The sequence below is a fragment of the Vicugna pacos genome, chromosome 6, assembly GCF_048564905.1.
Source record: "Vicugna pacos chromosome 6, VicPac4, whole genome shotgun sequence".
Classification (NCBI taxonomy): domain Eukaryota; kingdom Metazoa; phylum Chordata; class Mammalia; order Artiodactyla; family Camelidae; genus Vicugna; species Vicugna pacos.
In genome coordinates, this window is record NC_132992.1 from 49646340 (window position 1) to 49669865 (window position 23526).

At 32.6% G+C, this 23526-nt stretch overlaps 1 protein-coding gene across 11 annotated transcripts in view; it reads left to right on the forward strand.

The window, feature by feature from the left end:
* The window catches only part of FANCM (FA complementation group M), a 765839-nt gene that overhangs the window by 502827 nt on the left and 239486 nt on the right, over positions 1-23526 (forward strand). The window contains exon 31 of one of the 11 annotated variants that reach the window (XM_072962992.1): positions 10545-10607. The exons of 9 other annotated variants lie outside the window; for them this stretch is intronic. The gene's annotated coding sequence lies outside the window, so the exon portion shown is untranslated. Of the gene's footprint in view, positions 1-10154; positions 10222-10544; positions 10608-23526 lie in introns of those variants that run through there. One more of the 11 variants, XM_072962993.1, reaches the window with a different exon arrangement.

Below are 23526 nucleotides of genomic sequence, written 5' to 3' on the forward strand. Positions count from 1 at the left end.
TTTATTTCTTGTGACAGAATGAGGTTGCATATACTATATATCCTAGTCCATCTATTTGTTGACATTCTTGTGTAAGAGAAACTTTTGATTCTTTTAAGCAACTTTGCGTTTCCAAGATTTGAAGAAAATCCGTCTGCAGAAAATGGCTCAACCTTACAGTCTCAGCTCTTATCTTCAAGATTCATCTTTTTCTTGAGGATCACTCACTAATTTCACTCCTGCAACTACCTATTAAGCAATCTGCCAGAATGTATCATAAAGTCAAATCCAGATCCTCCAATGAAAAGATAATCAGTGGAAAGATAATCTCTGATTTTAAGAGGATTGTGGGAAGCTCAGTGGTTGGACCTCAGAGCCCATTCACAGGGTGAGAGATGAATTGACCTCTTTCCCTTCAGAATCTCTCTTTAATTACTTCAGGTTTTGGGAGCTAGGAGAGCTCAAATCTTTTCATTCTCATAGAATTGTTTTCCATAGCATCTATTTAAAAGGAACCTACTATAATTTCGTAAAAATAAATTCATTCTTTACCCTGATACAATGATTTAAATGTGAAGAGTGAAACAACTTTGAGCTGAGAACTTCATATAAAAGCACAAAATACAGAATAGCCTAAGAAAAAATTGAAAGAGATGTACCGATTGATGTGTGTGTGTGTGTGCGCGCACATGTGCATACGCATAGGCAATTGGTACCTTAATATCTTGATCTTATTTTTCTCTATTGCAGTCCTTGAAGCACATCTACAGAGCTACTGCATTTATAGACATATCTAGGAGAGATGTGACTGTCATGTAGCCTACGGATGGTTAATTTCATGCATAGATGTCACCACTGACCCGTCCCATGATTAGGCGGATGTTTCTAATACATCACATTCTTACCGTCACATAACCAACATATACTTCATGTAGCCACCTCTGTTAATTAAGAAATGGCCCAGAAAGAAAAACCTGTTTGCCATCTCTGATTAGTATAAACTCCCTCATTTTACCTTAGGTGAAGCAGTGGCATAAAGGTGTTAATATACTTGCACAAAATTGTGCTGAAGGTAGTAGAATTAAAGATAGGAATCTCTCTGTTGTCCTCAGTTCTCCTACAGTGAATTCACCACTCTCGCATGCCTTTAGGAAGATTCTTCTCAAATATTATTGTCTTAGGTAGATAATATGATTTTACTTTGCAAACTATGATTTTACTAATGTTAACTTTTAAGGGATATATATATCTTGAACATTGATGAACTGGCCAGCTTATAGGAAAGATAATTCAAACAATAAAATTATACCGTATTGTTCTCTCCCATTTCATGCAGAAAATATATACACATTTTAGTACATGCTGGGTAGTGCTTTTTTTTTTAAGGAGTAGAAGAGCTTTTGTAGTTCAGCATCACTACTGAATAATGATTAAGAAAGTACATTACTAAATTATAGCATAATCCCTTTTGTCCTCATCTGTTAACTTTTCCTAAGTGAGAGATCCTGCTCTATAAATGAGTTGTTCCAGAATCAGTTTGCAGACTTTGATTAGAATTGCAATCATGGGGAGAAGCATATGACACTAGGGTCATAAATGGGAAAGATGATGGAATTTCAGGGGAACAGCTTGTTCTCATGAAGCTCTAAGCTTGAAAGCACTGAAAGCTTTCATTGTACAAAGTGATTCTAAGCTGAAACAATACATTTTCCATTTCATTTCCTAAAGGCTTTGGCAGAAATTTAAAGACTTACAGCTCCCACTGAACTTTACCTTGGTCTTTAAATATAATATCCTAATTTGAATAGTCTTAGGGACATAAATATGTTGACAGCTTAATGCTCTGACATTCTATTCTCTTTGTCTGATTTTATTTCCTTCTTTTCCACTGATGCTTGAGAATAATTACAAGCACTGCCATAGAAAAGCATTATTCAAAACTCACAAAAGGCTATTTTGCACTAGGGAATTAAAAAGCCATTCACTTCAGAAAATAGGGAACCAACTTTGATTCTAAAGTGATTTTCCCAAAGACCCCATCACATTTAAGAGAATAATTTCTATAGGGAACGTTTGGCAGATTCTTACATAAAATATCTACAGAATCACCAGGCTGCTGCTATTTGCTAGTGCATTCAGTAATATAATAATTTAGTATAGACTTTATTTAAAAACTTACACAAGGAGAGAAAGAAATAGATTTTGAGTATTCACAAGGGAACAGTACAACATTAATGATTTGATGGATAGCTTGACTATAAGCTCTTGAAATAATTATGTTTTGTAAATGGAATACATAAAGAACTCATCAGTAATTTTGTAATATAGTAATGCATACAGAAAAGCTAATATGGTAAGATTTGGCATAAAAACCGATTTTATGTAGTATTGCAAAAGACACTATATTGTTTGAAACATTATAATAAAATATACTACACAATCAGTTCACCCTCTTTATAAAGCTTTCTTAGCAACCATGCATTTATATCTCTAATTCCCTTACTTTATTTGCAGTCAAATAAAAATTGTCAGATATTTATGAATTGCCAGTTGCAGCAGTCTCTTTATAAAGCAGTTTTGTAAAATTACCTTTGTTAGAAAAATACCACATAATTAAATTATCTTAAAAGGGTAACATTCCAGAATTTTCAGTAAAATTACTTGAGGTAAATTGCCTGGAGTTCTTAAAACCTTCACCTTTTTAGATCGATGACTAGGGCATTAGGGAACAATTCCCATCTCCCTCATGTGACTGAAGACAGTACCAAACTAGGAGAGAAGACATTATTCCATGAACTGCCCTTACTTAAACCTCTCTTTTGGGTTAGTTGATTACAGTAATTGAGAACTGCATTACGGTTTTTTCAAAATAAAAGAATTAATTGGTTAATAGTAATTAGGAGATGATTTGATATTTAAACGAGGTAATTGCTTTAACTCTTTTAATACATTTGTTTCATTTGCAACCTCAGAAAAGTTACATTATGTTCTCAGAAATTATTTGTATGAATAATCTCAAAATCATTTGTTGATGGGAAATAACTAGTTTACTTCTGAGAGAAAACATTCTGTTGTAGTAAGTGATATGTAAAACACAGGTTAGTAATGTGTTTGTGCCATAAGAGATGATGACATATTGATTTTAGAATCAGGTATATCTGGGTTTTAATTCTAGTTCCATCACTTTTTAATTGTGAAGCCCTGTGTAACCTACTTATTCTTTTCTAAATCTGTATTTTTTCTCTATAATTGGGGTTAAAACTATATTTAATAATTTTTATATGAATATTTTATGATAACAATCTGGTATTTCATTGTCTCTTTAGAGAAGGCATGCAGTAAATGGTAATTCCTGTTGCCATTTCCATTATTATTATCATAATACCATGCTGAATTAGTAAATCCTTCCATTGTCATGAGTCACCTCTGTGATAGAATTTGGAATTTGGAATTTTGTGTTGCTACTTATATGTACAATATATACTGTGTACTTATTACTATCTGTATAGTGGTCCATACCCTATGAATATGTAAATTAGATTAAAGGGATAATTATGAGAAATGGATAGGTGGTGAAAACAAAAGTGGTGATAAAAATAAACTCATGATAATCATGACACTAACCTGCTTAACATTTCATTGGGTCCTAATTATCTGCAGTTAAATTCCAAGCATCTTTTCAGAGACCACATAACCTTTGTCAACATGGTCCTTCTTTGTCTATTTATATGTTTCTTTATCAGTCATTCATTAATTCAGTTATTCATCTGTTCATTTAATAATTCCACAAAAGTTTTTTTTGATGGTCTATTGTGTGTTAGATGCTGAGGTAGATATTAGGAAAAGATGAATGAATAAGAGAGAATTGCTGCTGGAACTGATCCTGTGGTTTGACAAAGGTTGACATTTAGAGAGAGAAATGATATCACAAATTAATAAATGCCATGAACAAGTTAATATGGAAAGACTGAAAGAGAATAATTATAAAGATAGTGTCTATACATTCAAAATTGACAGTTGAGCTGGGTGTTCAAAGGGGAGTGAAAGATTTTTAGGTAGGAAAATGAGGAAATATAGTTAGAAAATAGAGAATAGCATATGTAAAAATATAATCTAGAGAGGTAGAATGGTTCTGTAATAGTGATTTGTAACAGAAAAAATTTGGAACCTATCCAGATGTCTAAAAACAGGAGAGTTTTAAAATAAATTTTGGTATACCCATATAATACAATATTTAACAATTGCTGAAGTTATCTCAAAATGGGAAATTGATGGAAATATAATGTTACATTTAAAAAGTAGGAAGTCAAACTGATTATATAATATGGTAAGTTTTATACATATATATACTTGAAAATTTTAGAGAAGCATTTGAGAAACAATAATATCTATTTCTGTTAAAAATTCTTTATAAAAAGGAATTGATGAATTTGGACTAAATATTGAAATGTACCTCGAATTAAAAGCCAACATTGTTCACAGTCGTAAAACACTAGAAAAATTCCCATTACAATAAGGATCAAAAAGGATGACTCATTTCCATTATCATTTAACATTATTCCAAAATGTTCATAGAAAAAAAAATAATGGGAAGAAGCAAAATTCTAATTATTTCTAAGAAGTATGATTTATACTGGCTACTCCAGGAGAATAAACTGAACAATCTTTGAGTAATGATAAAGTAAGTTGTTTAAGGAAATGGGTACATTATTATTTAAAAGCCTGTAACCCACAATAAACAATGATTGATTAAAATATAATAAAAAGTACCCTTTGTATTAGCAACAATAACATGTATGTCACAAAGCCCATAAAAGAAAAATAATAAATTACATAGAAATTTTATCTTTTATTTGTCAATAGCCATAAACAACATGAAGACAAAAATAAAATATCAGTGGAGAGAATAGGTAATGACAAGGTGAAAACATTCAAATCATTACCCAAAAGACAAACAACTAATTAAAAAAAGGAGAAAGACGTATTTTTAAAAAGTCTCCAGGGAGAAAAATCATGACCAAAAGTGTTGATATGCTAAACTTAACTCATAATTAATGTTGCATATTAAAACAGTGTCACAATACCATTTAAACTTATAAGACTAAATCATATTCTTTTTAAATGGTGGTACTCAAAGAAGGCAAGGGGATAGAAAGATTGGAAGATTTGTCAGTATCCATCAAAATTTCAAATGTATACAACCTAAAAGTCCAAATTTAGGAGTTTAACTTAGAGACATATACAGTTGTACAGGTGTGTGCACAACAGTATTCAACAAGAGTCATATAGCATTGTAGGTAAGATGTGGGTAGGAATGTGGGCTTTGGGTCCAAAATGTCTGATTGGGAATCCCAAGATATGTTATTTGGTCTCTCTAAGGCTATTTTCTTAGCTGTAGAATGAGAAAAACAGTGGTAGGTACAACATATGTTTGCTGTGACGATTACAAGAATATTGAATTAAAATAACTTAGTAAAAGAAAAAAACTATTTAGGGAGAAAGATTCTAAGTTTAATTATATAAAAGTCAAGTCTTCCTATGAATAAAAAGAAACCACAAAGAAAGTAAAAGGATCAGCCACAAACTGGGAGAAGACCCAAAAAATAAAAAATTTGTCCTGCTTGTCAGCAGGAAAGAGACATCCAATTAGAACTGGACAAAGGTTGTTGTATGGATATCTGTCCCTCCTAGTATACCTCTCTTTCTCATCCACAGTGCTCTCTGATCCAGGAAGCTGACCTGTGTGTCTACATAGGTCAGTAGGGCTCGCATGGTCTCTGTCTTCATATTGATTTTGGAGAGTAAGACCTGAAGATAGTAGGGAAGGAGAATGTTTATTCCCATAGTTCTCTTACTGGGTAGTCACTTCAAGTTCTGTCTGTTTTTGATGGAAGGTCAGTGAATTCCTCAGGGTTGCCAAAATTACATAGCTCCTTTTCTGAAAATCTCATTAGGTAGATATTGAAACTTTTGGATATTTTTCTCATTCAATTTTAATTTTATGGTATTAATATGATATTTAGGGGTGATTTTTCAGGTTGAACTTTAAAGACACTAACTCTTTGTGTCCATTCTTCCATTTAAAAATCTAAAGAAATTTTTAATTCAACAACTATGTATAATTTTAAATTTATACCTTTGTAACATGCTTTTTATAACTTCCCCTCCTTTATAACACTGTGCTTTATCATGAATGTGCCCCAGTATTTATTTTTATGCATGTATTAAATGCACATATTTTACATTACTGTTACGAATACTCTGTTAAGTCTCTTTCCTTAGGTGTAAATTCTGCATATTGTATTTGCTGGACTATTTCAGTATTTTGGCTTTCTTAAAAATATTGACAATTCTTGATTTTGGCCTAATATTCTGTGGTAGAATTCTTGAATCTATAACTGAAGATTACTATGATACTTTCTATTTTTTTCTACTTTTGAATATTTCTTATAGCTTCTTGTTAACAGAGAATTCTCCTTCTAGTTAAACATGATTACAAATTTACCAATTAAAAATACGGATTTTCTATAAACGTTCATCAGAAATTTACAATTGTGTTTTAAATTTTTTTTCTTATCTGAGAATCAGGAAGGGATTTGTGTTCTTATTTTGTTGTTTCACACACAGTTGGGTTTTGACTATTTTTTTAAATTTTTTCTCCTAATTATATTCACTGTGGACAAAGTATGTGCTTCATACTATTTTTGATTTTTGAAATTTATCGAGATAACATTTGTGGATTAAATAAAACATGTTTTTAAACAAATAGAAATTAATTGAATCATTTTATTAATACAGTGTTTAAAATACTTCAAAATAAATAACTTATTATTTAATATTAAAACCATATTAATTAATTTTATATTCTTACAGAAAGCACTAATATTTTTCAAATGCAATTATAATATCCTATTTATATTAATATGAAAATGGTATAGAAATACAAAAAATCAATTATTAAATGATTTAAGAATAGAATATTCTGTCCTTCATAGCAGTGGTAGAATGCTTTGGTAGTGACCATATTCCCTGATCTCAAAACAATTTGTAGAACCAGTCTCTAGAGGTAAGACCTAAATAAGAATGCAAGAGAGTTTCCAGAGTGCCAGTCTATAAATAATGCTAAAATAAAATTGAAATAAATAAAAGTTGGTCCCATTAGTTTTGATATAAATGATTTGAGAAAAAATTAAGCTTTTTGGCATATTTATCTGAGCATATTACATAATAAATTAAAATAAATTTTGCAGTGAAATTTTACTTTATGGACCAGTATTGTTATTGTATTAATTTTCGAATGGTAATTAATGGACTCTTTTTAATGACTGAAGCATTTACAACCATATTATCTCTATGGTATATATTCCTTGACCAGTCAAACCACAGGTATTAAAACAAAATATTACCACTGGTATTATTATTATTATTATTATTATTATTATTTTTATTTTTATTTTTATTTTTATTTTTATTTTTATTTTTGCTTGTGGTCTAAATTTGAAGCAAAACTTTGTGAGACTGAGTGGAAAGAAGAAATACATTGAAGAAATCAATGGAGAGATTCGGTTTTTATGGAGATACAAGAAAATTTGGTACTTCATCCTTTAAGTTCTTTGTGGAAAATATACATGTAGGCTGTAAAGAAATCCATAGGGCTTTCATTATTAAGTGGTCTTCAGAAATCAGCAGAGAAAGTTGTAAGTGCTGTTAAAAGTCTCACTGGGTAAACCACTTGGGAATAGAGACCATATAAGTGAGTAATAATCTTTCGAAATAATGGGCAGGATGACCTAATGAGACATTTACATTTCCAAAGTCTGTGAACCCTATAGTTTTATTGCATGAAGCAAGAATTTTGTCGGTTGGGGTTATATGGCAAAATCCCATGCATTGCTCTGAAGTTCATGGGCTAGTGGCTTAGCCAGCAGGGTAATGATGTGTAAAGGCAATTGAAGATCTAATAAAATTGGGCTTCTGTGTATAATGGAGGCAAAATATAATTTTATTGTCCACTCTAAACTATACATTGCTTAGAGATGGATCTATATACTGCCCACTAGATAAAAGTTAATTCCTTTCTGGAATAAGTAATTGTTTCATTGATAAATGTCCATCTTCATAATGGTTGTGGATAAAAATAACAGGAATATTAAATTCTAACTAATGCTAGCAAACTTTAGTTGAGGAAAATGGTTTATCTTGTTTAGAAATTTGTTTTAAAATAAATACTTCATTTGTCAAAGCCTAAATATTAGAATTTGTTACCTGTATATTTATTTAATTATCATATAGATTATAACTTAAATTTTAAACTTATTCCTGTGGACTTTGTATTGTCTTTATGAATCCATTTTCCTGGGCATTTTTCATCAAATAGTGTGCTAATGTACTCCATCTCAATGTTCAGAAATACCTTTCATTCTATATTAAAATGTCTTTTTTGACTTCCAAATATTTTTATATCACACATAAAATTTTTCATAGGCACAACTTTGTCACAAAATATAAATTTTTTCTTTCTAATTTTTTACATGATTTGAAACCTTGTTTGAAATTGCAAGAACAGTGCAATAAAATCCTAAATACTCTTACCCATATTCAACATTTGTTTATACTTTTTGCCATTTCTATTTGCTTTATCATTCTCTCTCTTGCTCTCTCTCCATATACACACACACACACACACTAACATACACGTTACGGACACACCCACACATATGCAGTTCTTGATTCAGTTACATTTTTCCCTAAACACTTGCCAGTAAACTGGAGATATAATACCCCTTTACCACTAAATATTTCAGTATGTATTTCCTAATAAGAAGGACATTCTCTTACATAGCCACAGTATACTTTTCAGATCAAAATTTTTATATTGATATCATATTATTTAATCCACAGTACATATTAAACTTTTGTCCTGTCCGTTTCCTTATGCCCCTTGTCCAGTATCCAAGATCAAGCATTGCATTTGTTTGTCATGCCTCTTAAATGTGCTTCAATGGATTTGTTCCTTAGGCTTTCTTTGTCTTTCTTGATGTATATTTTGAAGCATACTGACCAGAGCTTCCCTTAGTTTGGATTTGTTTGGGTTTCAGTGTGATTAGATTCAGGTTATGAATTTTTGATGAGTGTTTCACAAAAGTGATGTTCTGCCCTTCTCAGTGAATTATATTGGGAGGCACATGGTGTCAGTTTGTCCCAGTATTAGTGATGTTAACTTTGATCATATGGTTAAAGTCTTTTTAATTTACTTTGTATTTTGAGACTGTAAATATTCTGTTAGTCATCAAATTTTTATCCACTATTTATAGTATCATTAATAATCTTTCTAACTCTATAATTTTTTCTATATTTATTATTTGGCAGTCTACTCTTAATTTCCCTTCTCTCTTTTTTCTTTCTTTATTCATATATATTTATCTCCATAGTATCATTGAATCTTATTTCATTCTATAGATGACAATCTATTGCTGTAATTATTTTGATGTTCAAATTGTTCCAGATTTGGGCAGTGGGAACTCCTCCAAGCTGCTTCCTGTGTCCTTTTGATGGGCTCCCACCACTTTCAGGCTTATCTTCTACTTTCCCTATCCTAGCCTTAAAATCAGCTATTTTGCCAAGAGACACCTGCTTCCTTTCTGTAGATAATACTGTTTCAATCAAGGTATGGATTTTAGGAGTGCTAACTGCCACCGATGTTGATTGCTTCTAGGCTCTACTGGTGAAATAAATAAAAATCTCTGAATTATGCATGTGTGTTGTTACTAGTGCCATTGCAGTGGATAGAGCTGTATGTCTGTGTGTAGGCACAAGTGTGTGTATGCACAAACATATCTAATTTTTCTCTTCATTGATTGATTGATACCTTGAGTCAATGCATTCATGCAGTTTTCTGGGGTGTCCCATCAAGTAAACTCTCCTGGCAAATCCAGTCATTCAGCAAACCTAGAACTCCTTTCTTGGACTCCTCATCTCATAGAGACTTCTGATCAGCTCAGTCTTTACTTCCTGGCTCCTTAGAAGGAAAGTGCCCTGCCCTGGGAGAAAGCAGGGTAATCTTTAAGACAATCGTGGGGATCACTTTTTTTTGTTTTCCTTGTTGCACGTATGACAGTCCCATGTTGCTTCTTGTTTAGTGCTTGAAAAGTTAATACATACATTTTTTTTTCTAGTTTAGTGATTCTCTTCATGGGAAAGATACCCAGCATTAACTACTCCGTCATGGTTGAGAGCAAAAGTCAAGTAAGAATTTTTGAACAATTGGCTTATGAAAGAGTGTTATATATTTGCTAAAATGAAAGCAATGGCTTTTGGATATGGTAATGTTTGAATATATGTCTGTTGGACAACAGAGTACTAAGTACCCCCAATTTCAACAGGAGTGGATTAGAGGAAGAAAGAAAATAATTTGTTTCTACTCTGACTCATTCAAACAAAGTTAAAAAGTACCAAACTCAAACTTTCCTTGATGCCTTTCTTTTTTTGTTAGAAGGTACACAGTTATTACGTGTATTTCAATTTAGCAAAAGCAGGTGATACAGCATACTTCTTGCTTTATTTAGCCAGCAGCTTGTTTCAGGAAGAAAAGTATATCCTGTCATCTTATCTGCAAAGAATCACTTAGGAGTACACATATGCAAAGAAAGTATCCAGGTTTGTATTCCTGTCATAAACTTGAATTTATTCAGATGACATTAGTGCTTAAGCCATTTGCAAAATGCTGCCATCTAAATGTTCAAATAGATATGCCACACATCCATCAAACCATTAAGCAATGTTATTCTTTTACTATTTTTGCATGTGGGCTGCTACCTTTCAAATATGTGCCATTTGAATCACATTGGAATATTTATTAGGTGAATCTTTTATTCTGTTCTTTTTTTTTAAACAGGCATTGTATTAGCCTAGATTTATTTACAAATAATAATTGTAAACCTTTTATTATAATAATTATTTCTAATTAGTAAACTATGATTATAATTAGTGACTTTTTAAAATAAAACTAAAAATAGCAGTATAATCACTTACATGATGTGTCCTCTGGAATTCAACAGGCTGTTTTGATACTTTATACTAAAGATGTATTAGTGGGATATTGGCAACTGAGAGGATTTATGAACATCTGAATAAGACAAATATGGAAATCAGATTTCCTTACTGGTTTAGATGTCTGTCAAAATAACACTTGGAATAAAAAAAAATAAGTTATAGCTTTTTGTCTTCTGCCTCTTGTTTAGATTATATTAGATCAGGTTTTCTACTATGTCACAGTCATTTCTGAGGTATCTACGAAAAACATTGCTATTGATTAATAATTATGATACGGATATTTGTGAATAGGTAAATCAGGATGGATTCAAGAATGATACATATGATTCTTCTCTAAATGATTACTATATTTTAAAGGTGGCACATAGGCTATAGACACTTAATTGATAATGCATCTTAGCTAACCCATTCATCTGAGGTAACATGCTTTCAGTTTATTTGCATTACTCTGTTTTTGTTTACCTTGGATTTTTTGTTGATCCTGATGTGGTTCATTGTATCTCCAGTTTATAAAAAGGAATCAACTTCTTAATGTAGTTTATAGATTTGTAAAATAATGCTGAAAGTAAAGTAAATACTACACTTTTGAAAAACATTTTGAATGTATTGGTAAATGAACTTCAGTATGACTACAGAGTATGAATTTAAATTGATATTTTGTTCATCCTTTAGTGTGTTAATTTTGCACAGGCAATCAAAACAAAAATGTGAAATAGAGAGTAGGATTAATCTAGTCACATATTCTATAGCTATAGTATTTATTTGAGCTTGTACTATGTACCAAGCATTGTCATAATACTAGAGATATAGCAATGAAAAAACAGTCCCAACTCTTATGAAGCTTCTATTCTAGTTGCAGAATAAAGACAGTAAATTTAAAAAATATGTATATAAATTAATAATATTTTAGATGGTAATAACGATTATAAAGAAAATTTAAATAATGTAAAGGAAATAAAGAATGATAGAAGTTGGCTGGCGGGGGAGACTATTTTACAGAGCATGGTTAGGGAAAGCCTCTTTGTTGATGTAACATTAGAGCAGAAAAGAGTAGGAAGGGGGTGGACATCTGAAAGAAGAAACTTCACGTAGAGGGAAGAGCAGGAACGATGGCCCAGAGGCAGGAGTGTGCTTGGCATTTCTGAAGAACAGAAAATGGATGGATGTATCTGGAGTCTAGTCTAGGAGACTGTCTCGAAATAATGAGGCAAATAATTATTTAAACATAGTATACAAGTAGAGTATGGTAACCTTGAAGATTTGTTGATTTTTCTTGAAAGGGCAAACAGTTTGTGTCAAAGGCTAAAGTGGGAAAGATTGGAGAGGATTCCTTTGTAGTTGGAACATGGTGTGTGAAAGAGAAAGTGAAGTATATACAAAGAGAGAATAGTATAGGCAGAGATTCATAGCCACACTAAGGTTTTAAGCTTTTTCTTAAGGGAAGTGTGTCCGCCATTGGTTTAAAGCAGGGAGAAGAAAGTTACATGAATAGGGTTGTATTTTTAAAGTGATATTCTGAAGACTTGATGAGAAGGCCTTCTAAATGGAGCCACCAGCAATTCTTGATCTTGAAAGCAGCTTGGTGAAAGCTGTAGCATGGAAAAACACAGTAAAAAGTTTAGGAGACCTTGTTTAAATTATTGATTTTTATGTTGAAGATTTGGCTGTTAATGACATATGAGTGTTGGATTCTTTATAGTAGTGAAATAGTCTGTAAAACCTTGATCATATGCCAAACTGTGTCTTAGGTAGAGTGGTTTCCATCTTATTATGTGTATATTTTTGAGGAATTAGAACAGTGAAGCCCTTGAATTTACTTCCATGAAGGTTAGATGACAGTCATTGGCATGGAATTATTTAGTGTCCTTTAAAAAAGAAGGTGCTAAGAGAGAAGAGCAGGCATTGAAAAACAGTTACGGTCCGGGAGAAAGAAATGTAGCCACTAAAGGAAACTGAGAATCCATGGAGAATTTGGAAAGCACCAGAAGAGTGAGCTGTCACAAGGCCATGCAAAGGGGAATTTTAAGAAGGAGCAAACTGTCTGTTGCTGAGTGCTGAGGAGAGGACAGAGTGAACAGACGAGAAAACCCTTGCTGTATTACAGAGAATCATGGATTTAGGGATGACATAAAATATACTTTTTAAAGTCTGTGGAAAAGATTAAACATGGACAGTAGAATTACAGTACAATATGCTAATTGTATTTTGTCCAAGGGTTTCTTTAAAGCTAGTTTTATGAAGGCTTTATCTTGAGAATTAAATTTTTTTTAAAAAAAACTTTATTTTAAAAGTTAAAAAATACAGAAATTGGCTCAGTTGTGAAATTGAAAAGAGCATTAAAAATGTTTTTTATCCAATCTTAGTCTTATTCAAACACTGGTGTCCAGGCTGGGTAGGCAATTTTACACTTTGAGCTAAAGCTCGGATATAAATCCAGAGAAAGAGGTATTCCAGGACTAAAAGTAGCCTCTTTTTCAAGTCATGTCATTCAATATGGAGTCAAAGTTATGCAATGTATGCTTTGCTATGGGAAGGAAAGGCACACCCGTTTTGACTAACACATTTCTGTTTAGACAGGTAGAAACATTTCTCAAAAAGGTAAAAAAAAATTGTTCAACATATAAAATCCTTCATGGTTGTTCGTTCTATTTATCCATTAGAATAGAATTAATCTATGAATAGAATCTTTTCTATTAATGAAAACAGAAATATTGTAAGATGTTAATGAAAATAGGATGCCTACTAGAAATATATTTATCCCACAATTTGTTATTTTATATGAAGAATTTAATCTTTTCAAAATTTAGGAGACAATCTAGTTAATTTGAAAAAGCCCTCAGCCAATAATTCGAAAACATAGATTCATTGAGGAGCTTTGCTATTCAGTGGCTAATTTCCTTGGGCAGGTCACTTATTCTTTCTAAGTTTCCATCTTCTAAGACAGATACTGAAGTAGTATAAACATATAAGATGATGATTAGGGTAATTCTAAAGATATTTTTCTACAAAACTTAATATATCATTGTTAGAGCTGGTGTAGGGGATCGGGGCAGGATGAGAGATTCTCTTAACCTTTGTCAAAAGCTTTGCATATTTGGAGAATTTCACAAAATTCAGACGAGAAACAAGTTACACCATTAGTTTCCCACTGCTTCTGGTTCAATGAAGAGAAAGCTCTATGATTGTTAGGAGGATGTACTCTTTTTTCCAGAATGTGAAGGCTAGGAAGGAAAATGAAGGAACCTGTAAGTCTGTGTAGCCTTGTCAGAGACAGTAAATCTAGATAAATGATATTGATGGCTTTGGTTTGTGAATTGGGCCCTGTTATGCACAGCCCCATGCAGGTAGGCCCACACGGAACAGAGAGTGAGAAACATATGTTTGCTTCTTTTTCTATTTATATTGTTTCCAAGATTTATTACTTTGGGATGTTGGGGCAGCTTTGTAGAGCTCAATGGCTGTACAACCCTTCAGGTATTGAAAACACTTGGAAATCTTTAAAACCTCAGTGCCAATCTGCAAATCTCCCTCTGCCTCCAAACTAATCAGCTTTCCTGTGCACCAAAAAGATCCTTTCCCTTTGATTTACTCTTTCACTATCTATTCCCTCTTTTTCAGAGTTCTTGGGAAATAGCCTAATATTGACATTTATACAAGTTACTGGTTATTTTAAAAAAATTCTTTCAATTTGACATTCTGCCAAAATTAATTTAATAATCCTATCAGTTCTCCTTGTTCTCTCTGTAGCATTTGGCACTGATTATCTTTTCTCCCTTGAAATTCTTCCCTCTTTGCTTCCAACATATTGTGCTTCCTTTTATTCTCCAACTGTCTAAAGCTTCTAGTCTGTCTCTTGTTTACCCAGTCTTGGCTGTCCTTATGTTTCCTAGATTTATCTATGTTATTTGCTTAACTTTTATTTACATGTTTCAACTACAACCTCTCTCAAGATGCTTATATGTGTCTCAAGTTTTCTCAGGGTGAGTGGTTATTGAATAATTAAAAATTAAAGAAGTTTGTTTTAAAAGTAAGTTGCAACCTGCCTAGAGAGTTCTTGAATACCAAAAACTTCAGCTGAAAGTAAGAGTCTTTTGCTTTAAAATTTCATAACATCCCCTTAATGGCCAGTGTAATGGCCAGTTTTTTTTTCTTTTCACAGCATGGAAATACCTTTATTCAGAGCGATATGCTAAATTATTTTTCAATTATTAAAGTAATAAACATTCAGTATATATACATGAAAATAAAAAGACTAAAGTAAAAAGTTGAATTATAATAGCAGATAGTATTAAGCATTTGACTCTGTGATAGGTATTTTACTGAAAACTTTTATACATTATGTAATTTATTTCTCAAAATACTACAAAGAAGATATTAATGTTATTTCCATTTTATTGATAGAAACCAAGAGAGAATACTTGCCTCAGTTCCCATAGCTATTTAGTGGTAGAAATGGGATACAAAGTTACCTCTATCTGACTTAAGAGCCCAACTTCATCACTACCTTGTCCTACTCGGGAATAACAATGGTGTAAATTAGGTGCATCTCCCTCCAGCCTCCTTTCTATGCGCTACAACATCTCTGCCTGGTAAGAGTACCTGCCTCTGGATATATAAGAATAAGGGAGGTTGGTTGTTTCATATCTACTTCTGGCTCACATCTGAAAGTTCCATCCCGGGGCTCATGCTCCTCCATGTTGTTTCCAACTTCACAGAGGCCCGGCTCTTCCTTGGTGCAGGACACCCGAACTCCTGCTGCCTGCCACTCCCCTCACCGTGCGGTCCTGCCTCGGCCAGGGCCTGCTGTGAGGAAATGGATATGAAGCAGGCCACAATTCTCTTTTTTTCTCCCATTCCTGTTACTCTCTCACCACCGTCAACCGAAGGCTGGTCAGGTGTGCCTGATTTTACTGGGGAGTTGGAGAAAATAAAATAAATACATAATAAATTCCATATTTTAAGCTGTTTGCTAAATATGACTATTTCCTTATTGTGATAGCGAGCATAGAAAGGTTAAACCCCACCCATGGGAATTCTCTTGTGTGCTCAACCTAGTTCCTAGCCCTAGTGCTCTCCAGGTAGGCCTTCCTGCTCTCAGAGGGGACCTTCTTTCCCCAATCTCTATAGTTTGAATCTCTGTCCCCTCCACACTTTGGGAAACCCTATGTCATACCAATGCCATAGGATCTGGCCACCTCTCCCAATTCATGCCTCCTGCATAGGTAATCTGGGAGACTCGGCATATCTCCAACAGTACATAGCCCACGCATCATTTCTTCAGTGTAAAAAAAACAGCAGGAATGTCAAATTAGTCTTTTGTAATTCAGGTACAAAAAACCCCAATTATAGTGTTTAACAGTTCAACTCTAAGTTGTATCCCCAAGGGGCCTTCCTACTTGTAGGAAACATATCTGTTAATTCTTTGTAATTCTCAGCTAAATAACTATTGAATTAAACATAGGTATTCACATATACCTCTCACAGACAAACTTTAAGTCTCAGAGACAGCACAGTGTAAATCCATTCAGATTTTTTCCTTTATCTGTTTCTAAGAGTATTTACATATACAAATAGAGGAAAGAATCGAATTCCTATGTATAATAGCAAAAATGGAGTATACAGACTTGGTAGGAGGAGGAACTGCTATTTGGAATTAACCTACAGGGCCTAATATTGCTAACAACGGATTACTATTTTCTACCATCTTCTCAGAGAAATAGGAAATAAAGGATAATGATGCCATAATAATTTGGGCGGAATAAATTGTTCCTAATGAGTTTTTTTCCTTTTATTTTTCTTTATTGTCTTCTCTGAATGATTGCTAGCATTGATTTTTTATTTTGAGATTTATTTTTGTCATATAAAATGTATTTTACAATTCCTAGTTTCATATGATTTTAAAATGAGAAAGATATTCAATTTTATTTAACTGCTTTGGAACCAAGATAAATTAAATCCCCATTATCACTTATTTATGTAATGGGGAGAAATGAGTTGATGTGGAAATATGAATAGGAAGGAAGATGATGCAAAATAGAGGCATGGAAGATATATTAATTATTTTAAGACATAGGCCCTATGACATCATTTTCTAAAAATTCTCACTTTATTCACCATATTCTGTAACTTATGATTATTTCTATATATGTCTTGCTCCTTTTATTATAATGTAAGATCCTTGAAGTCAGAGAGAAGAATAACGTACTGGTGTCTGTGATAAATATTTAGTTCTTCATTAACTTTTTAAAAAGCTCAACAGGATATACTGAGGGCACTTAGATCCTTAGGAAAAGACAAAAGATTCGGAAAGAGTTGGTAGAGGATTAAGGAGATAATTGAGGACCTGCACTGTCTAGTACAGTGACTGCTAGTCACATGCAGCTATTAAGAACTTGAAATGTGGCTAGTCCAAATTGAGATGTGCCTTAGGTATAAAAGATACAATGGATTTTGAAGACTTAATACAAAGTAATGTAAATATATCAATAATTTTATTTTGATTGCATTTTGAAATAATATTTTGGATATATGAAATAAATTATTGACATTAATTAGTGAATTAATCTCACCTGTTTCTTTGTATTTTAATACGGCTTTGATATTTAAGATTTAAAATTAATTGTATTTATGGCTCATATTATATTTCTATTGGACAGTACTGCTATGTATTTTTTTAGAATTGACCATATATTAAAAAAACCCTTTTACCTTGAAGAATAGGTTACATCAATGCACCTTACGATGACAAACATTTTCCTCATCTCAATTTACTCTTAACTTTCCTGTCTGTAGGTTAAGAAATGTTTATTTCTCAGCTTTTAAGTCTGGAATAGCCACCAATTGCTTTCAGTAAAAGGGAAAATAAGAATTAATTGGGTCAGAGAAAAGCCTCACAATTCATGTGATTACTTACAATTCACAAAACACAAATATTCTTTAGGAAGAAAATGTTTTTAGCCTTCAAACTACATATAAGAAAATTTTACATATCAAAAATTGTTTTGTTTCCAATAATTCAAAAAAATCTATGTTTATCTACTTTTATTTCCTAAAGAGAAGCTGTTGTACTTTTATTTTTATACCCAGGTGACTTACTAATTCATGCTATAGACATGTTGAGATTGCTTCTGTACCCTTCAACAGTTTTGTTCTCCTGACTCGGCTTGTGCAAGAAAACTCTTCTTGAGAACTAGTTGAGATGAATTATTATATGAAAATGCCTGCTGAAATTCTTCTCTTGCATACTGTTTAAGCCATTTTCACGTGTTAAAGTGTCCTCCTTTAAATCTATTTCTCAAAACCTGCCTTACATATCTTCAAAAAAAGTTTTTATGCCTCTTGCAGCCATAGAGACCTTTCACCGGGTCTTAGAACTTGATTCCCAACGTAATGTGTCTCATCTAGGATGCTGTTGGCATTTGGGGCAGGAGATTTATCATTTTGTGATGCTTCCATTTCATTGCAGGACCTTTAGCCTCTCTTTTCTCTTTTCTCTAAATGACAGCACTTGCCTCCCTCCTGATAAGATAACTCCAACTTCCCCCTACCAGTACACCTATTTGCAAATATCACCTGGGCAATACCATTCCAGTAAACAACTGCCGATCTGAAATGTTGTTATTATTTCCCTCATGGTATTTACGTTAAAGGAAAATCTACAGTTTCCCATATAAAATATTATGAATCATCATAAAATATCTAACACTTACTTTATGCCAGGCACTATTCTAAATGCATTACCTGCATTACTCCTCCCAACAATGCTATTACATTACATACTCCTATTATCCAATTTTATAGATAAGAGAACTAGAGGGTTCAAGTGGCTTGTCCAGTGTAATCAACTCAGTCAGTGGCAGGGCTCCCAATAAATCAGAAAGTCTGGGTGTAGAGCCTAAGCTCTTAAATACTTTGCTTTACTTATATTTCTTAAAACTAAAACTTAACAAAGGAAAACATTTTTCTGTTGCTAAGGTTCTATTCCATAAGAATTTCATATATACATACTCTTTAAAATGGGATTCATATACCATGTTAATTTTTATAGACCAAAGTAGAGTGCCAAGTACATAATTGATAGAAATAGCTCATTCCTACAAGCCAGAATTCAATTATTGTTTTATTGTCTCTACTCCTCTGCTCTAAATCTTGTATTAAGTCTAACTTATGGGATTGGGGGAAGGGAGATTATAAGCAATATATTATAAATATCTCCTTTTTCATATAATGTAGGGGAAAAAAGTTGCTATCCATTGTCTGTTTAATAATTATAAGCCATTTCCTCATGTGTATGTTTTATCTTGTTTTCATTATTTTTTATTGTACCACAAGAGCATTCCTAGGCACTCAATGGTCTCTAAAGCATAGTATGACTTCAGATATCTTGGGGCAGAACCCAATAATGTAATTATGCTTGAAATATAACTACATTTTATTTTTATTTGGGAAATTCACTTAACTTTATTTTAAATGCAATTAAAAGATCTATGTTGGGAAATAAATCTCATTTAAATTTTTACCATGGGGAGAACAATAGGCCTTTTGACGTCTGCATGAATTTAAAATTACTGTGTATCCATGGAACCAAAATTAGGTTGTTTATACCTAAGGCAAGTATATTAACTCTTTATACAATGGCCCTAGAACGCATAAGAAAGATAAGAATTTAACTAAATGATAAATTTACTTCATTTTAAGAGGAACATAATGATAAAATCATTGTTATGGTTTTTGTTTTATTTATATGGCTGCTAATTATTTCACTAGTCGTAGTCATTGTACCATTTCTACATCAGTTTCCATGTGAGAAATTTCTTTTGTAATTTGTGCCAGGAAGAATTTTCTCTCTCCTGAGATGATGGCATAATTCTTCCTTTTTGGATGATAGGAGCTATGTAATTTGTTTCTCCTTTTTGCCCAGGATGCCAGGAAGTATCAGGCAAAAGTACAAGTTTAGTCGACGTGACCATGTTCATTTTAAGTATATATTCCTTCACCAAGGTAGTCTTCCTTTAATTTACTATATTGTTTTACATGTATTTTGTTGAGAGTCACCTCAAAGCATTTTTGTATGTCAGTATCAATAATATTTATAAGGAGCCAATGAAATTTATTTTAAAAAGAAAGAAAGGGAAGAAAGGAAAGGAGGTAGGGAGAGAGAGGGAGGGAAGGAAGGAAGGTGTGGCAGTGCTTAGGTCATTAACACCATTAAAACTTGGTGAAGGACCTCTTAGGAACAAAATTTAACACAAAAACTGTTGTAGTTCCACCAGTGTGTCTAACCAATGAATGTATGATTCTTGTGCCTGTTAACAGAGAAGAGCTCCTGTAGAAATGCACACATCCTGTATTAATGAAGAAAAACAGCTGACTTGCTCTTAGCTGAAGGGAAAGCAATTATCATTTAGGCAGATGAATTAGCTGGTGTTACTTCCCACCTCAACCTCTATCAGCAACTAATGAAAATGTAATGCATGTTGAAGGCATCAGCAACAAATTTGTTTTGAATTGCACTTTGTACTAAGCTCACTTTTAATAGTATCTTCCTGTAAAATGACAGGCTAAAATATGTGTCCTCTGGGATGATTTATAAGAAAGTTTAGGTCCCGATTGTAAAATTTCTTCTACATTTAAATCACTGCCAACATTTAAATAATAGTAGAACAGGTAGTGATCCTACCTAAAAAAAATAAATAAATCAAAGAGTGAGTTTAAAAAAGAAATTTGAAGTACCCCTATATTTAAAATATTTGCATTGGCTTTTCTTCCAGGAGTATGGAAAGCTGATTAGAATGCATGCTTCCCAAATGTTATATTCATAGTAAAAGCAATGAGGGATCTTTCAAATTATAGTCCTGTAGCCAGTTAAAATACATGATTATCCTAAAATAAAGTTTCAATTCAAATATGACATTACAGCAAAAACTCTTAGCACTCAATTAACCAGAAAATACAATTATCCACAACATCTTATTTCTGAAGAATCGTATTTTTTTTTAGCATTTAGTTTATCTAAATTCCACTGTCTTCTTTCTGGTAACTGGTAACTATAATGGGCTTCTTTCATTAATAATAATTTTCTAAGGGTTTGATTACTCTGATTTATGCTACAGTAGATTCATGTGAAGTTAAGGTGTTTTATACAATTATAGTTTTAAATTTTCACACAGGTTTGTGAGCTTATGCTGTCCTCTGGGCATCTGTATTCTTCCATTAATCCTCAAAGTAGACTAGATAACGCTGTTATACACATCAATAAAACCTGTTAACATTCCTCAGATTTGAATTTACTTGTTCCAGGCTCACCATTATCCCTAGACTCTATAAATTTGGAGGAACAACTGTTTCTTCTAAATTACTCACCAAACGTCCAACCCTATTATAGTACATGATGGCACATAGTGGCCCTTAAGAAAGACAGAGTGAATAAAGGAATAGATGTGTTTAAAAACATAAATTAATAAATGAAACTATTTTAGAAACAGTGAACTTAAAACTTATAATAAAGATGTATGTATTAGGAATGGGTGTCTTCCAAAAATACTCCTTAGGTCATTAGAAAATACCTTCACTTTCCAGAGAAGACATCAGGCAAAACATCACTTTGAAAATAAGGCATATAATCTGGTATTGGAGTTTAAGTAAATGAGATTTATGATAATATAAATAAGGTTTTTAAGAGCAATATATTTTACTATTACTAATTATACTAACTTTTAAAGCCTAAGTCCTTTGAAGCTGCTGTTTTGGGTTTCATAATATTCTTGGATGGTACAGAGACAGCACTACTGGAGTTGACAACCATGTTACAGCATTCCAGGACTTCCTGTTTCCACTATTCCTGAGATGGATTTTTAATTCCTTTGCCTGTAGCTATTTGTGAATCTTTCAAAGCATATATTAGTATTGCAAATAATCGAGATAAAAATCCCCTAACAATTAGAACAAAGCAAAATAATTTTTGTCTTGCATCCTTACTGTTGGTTCTTTCTCCCCTGACATAGATGCTCTTTGCTGTCCTTCCCTTTCGTATGACTGTAGAACTTCTCTCCTGGCTCACCTTCCCCCTTCTCATTCATTCCTAAAACCATTGCAGTCTAGGTACTGCCCCCACAACTTCACTGGCATTCATTTTATAAAGTTAAGCTACTAATCCCATGTTATTCAGCATAGTAGAAACTAATCCTTCATCGTATTTAGCCTCCTAACAGCATTTGCTGACAATCAAATGGACTCTTGTTTAGGGGAAGCCAACACCTTGTTCTGTTGTTCTACCTGCCTCTTTGGCCTCATAATGCCCATTGTTGCATCCTTTACTCCTCCCTTTCTTAAAATGTTGGAAAATTTTGAGATTCTATCCTAGGATTTTCTTCTCTTTTGTTGAACACCCTTTCTGTGTTATCTTGATTACAACTATGGCTTCCAATATGTTTTGTTATATGTTAGATATGTTAATTATGCCTACATTGATATTTCTAGCCCAGTTCTCTTATTAGAATTTATACTCCATCTACCTATAGGATATTTCCACATGAAAATCCATAGTCATCTTAATCTCATGTATGCCCCCCACCCCCATAGATATCCTCTTCCTTACATAACATACAGCTACCTTTGTGGTACCTATCCCAATGAATCATACACTATACACTCTACCATTTGAGACCCAAACCTGAACGGTGCCTTTGACTTTCTCTACCTCCTATCCCATAACCCAAGTAATCACCTAATTCTATAAATTTTACCTTCAAGATACATCTTCAACTTTTCCACTTTTCACTCTCCTGTATACTAATTTTAATCCTATATAATGTCTCTTATTTAGATGATATAACTTTTTAGCTGATATCCTTTCTTTAACTTCATTATCTCTAATCTGGCTACTATACTTCAATTGTCTTTCTAAAATACAGGTTTAGCCATGTCATTTACTTGCTTATACTGCTTCAATGATTTTCCATTACACTCAGGACAAAGTCCAAACTTCTTACAAATTCTACTATATTCTGATCCTTGAAAGTGGCTCACTTTATTGGCAATCTTTTCCTCTCATTCTAAACCCCTACTATATTAAACAACCTAAAATCCTTATGCTTATATACTTGTTTGATTTTATTCATATGCTATTTTCTCTCCGTAGACTGCTTCCCACACCTACCTGTCCGTTACCTGGCACATAGTAGGCACTCACTAAATATGTATTGAAAAAACATTGGATAATATACTATGTATAAAATAAAAACTTCGTTCCATTGGGAAAATAAAGTTCAATAAACTAAACCCTATTATTATTTCTTTAAAAAAATTTAAATGGAAGTCAAGAAATGGTTGAGTTTTAAGCAAAACATGGAAATATAAACATATATATTTCTATTAAATGTATGGTACTTGAGTTCATAACTTGAATAAATCCAACTTATTTATAAGAACACATGAAACTCTTTCAATAAGTGTATCAGATGTTGCAAAAATTGTTTATCTACTTTGAGATTCACT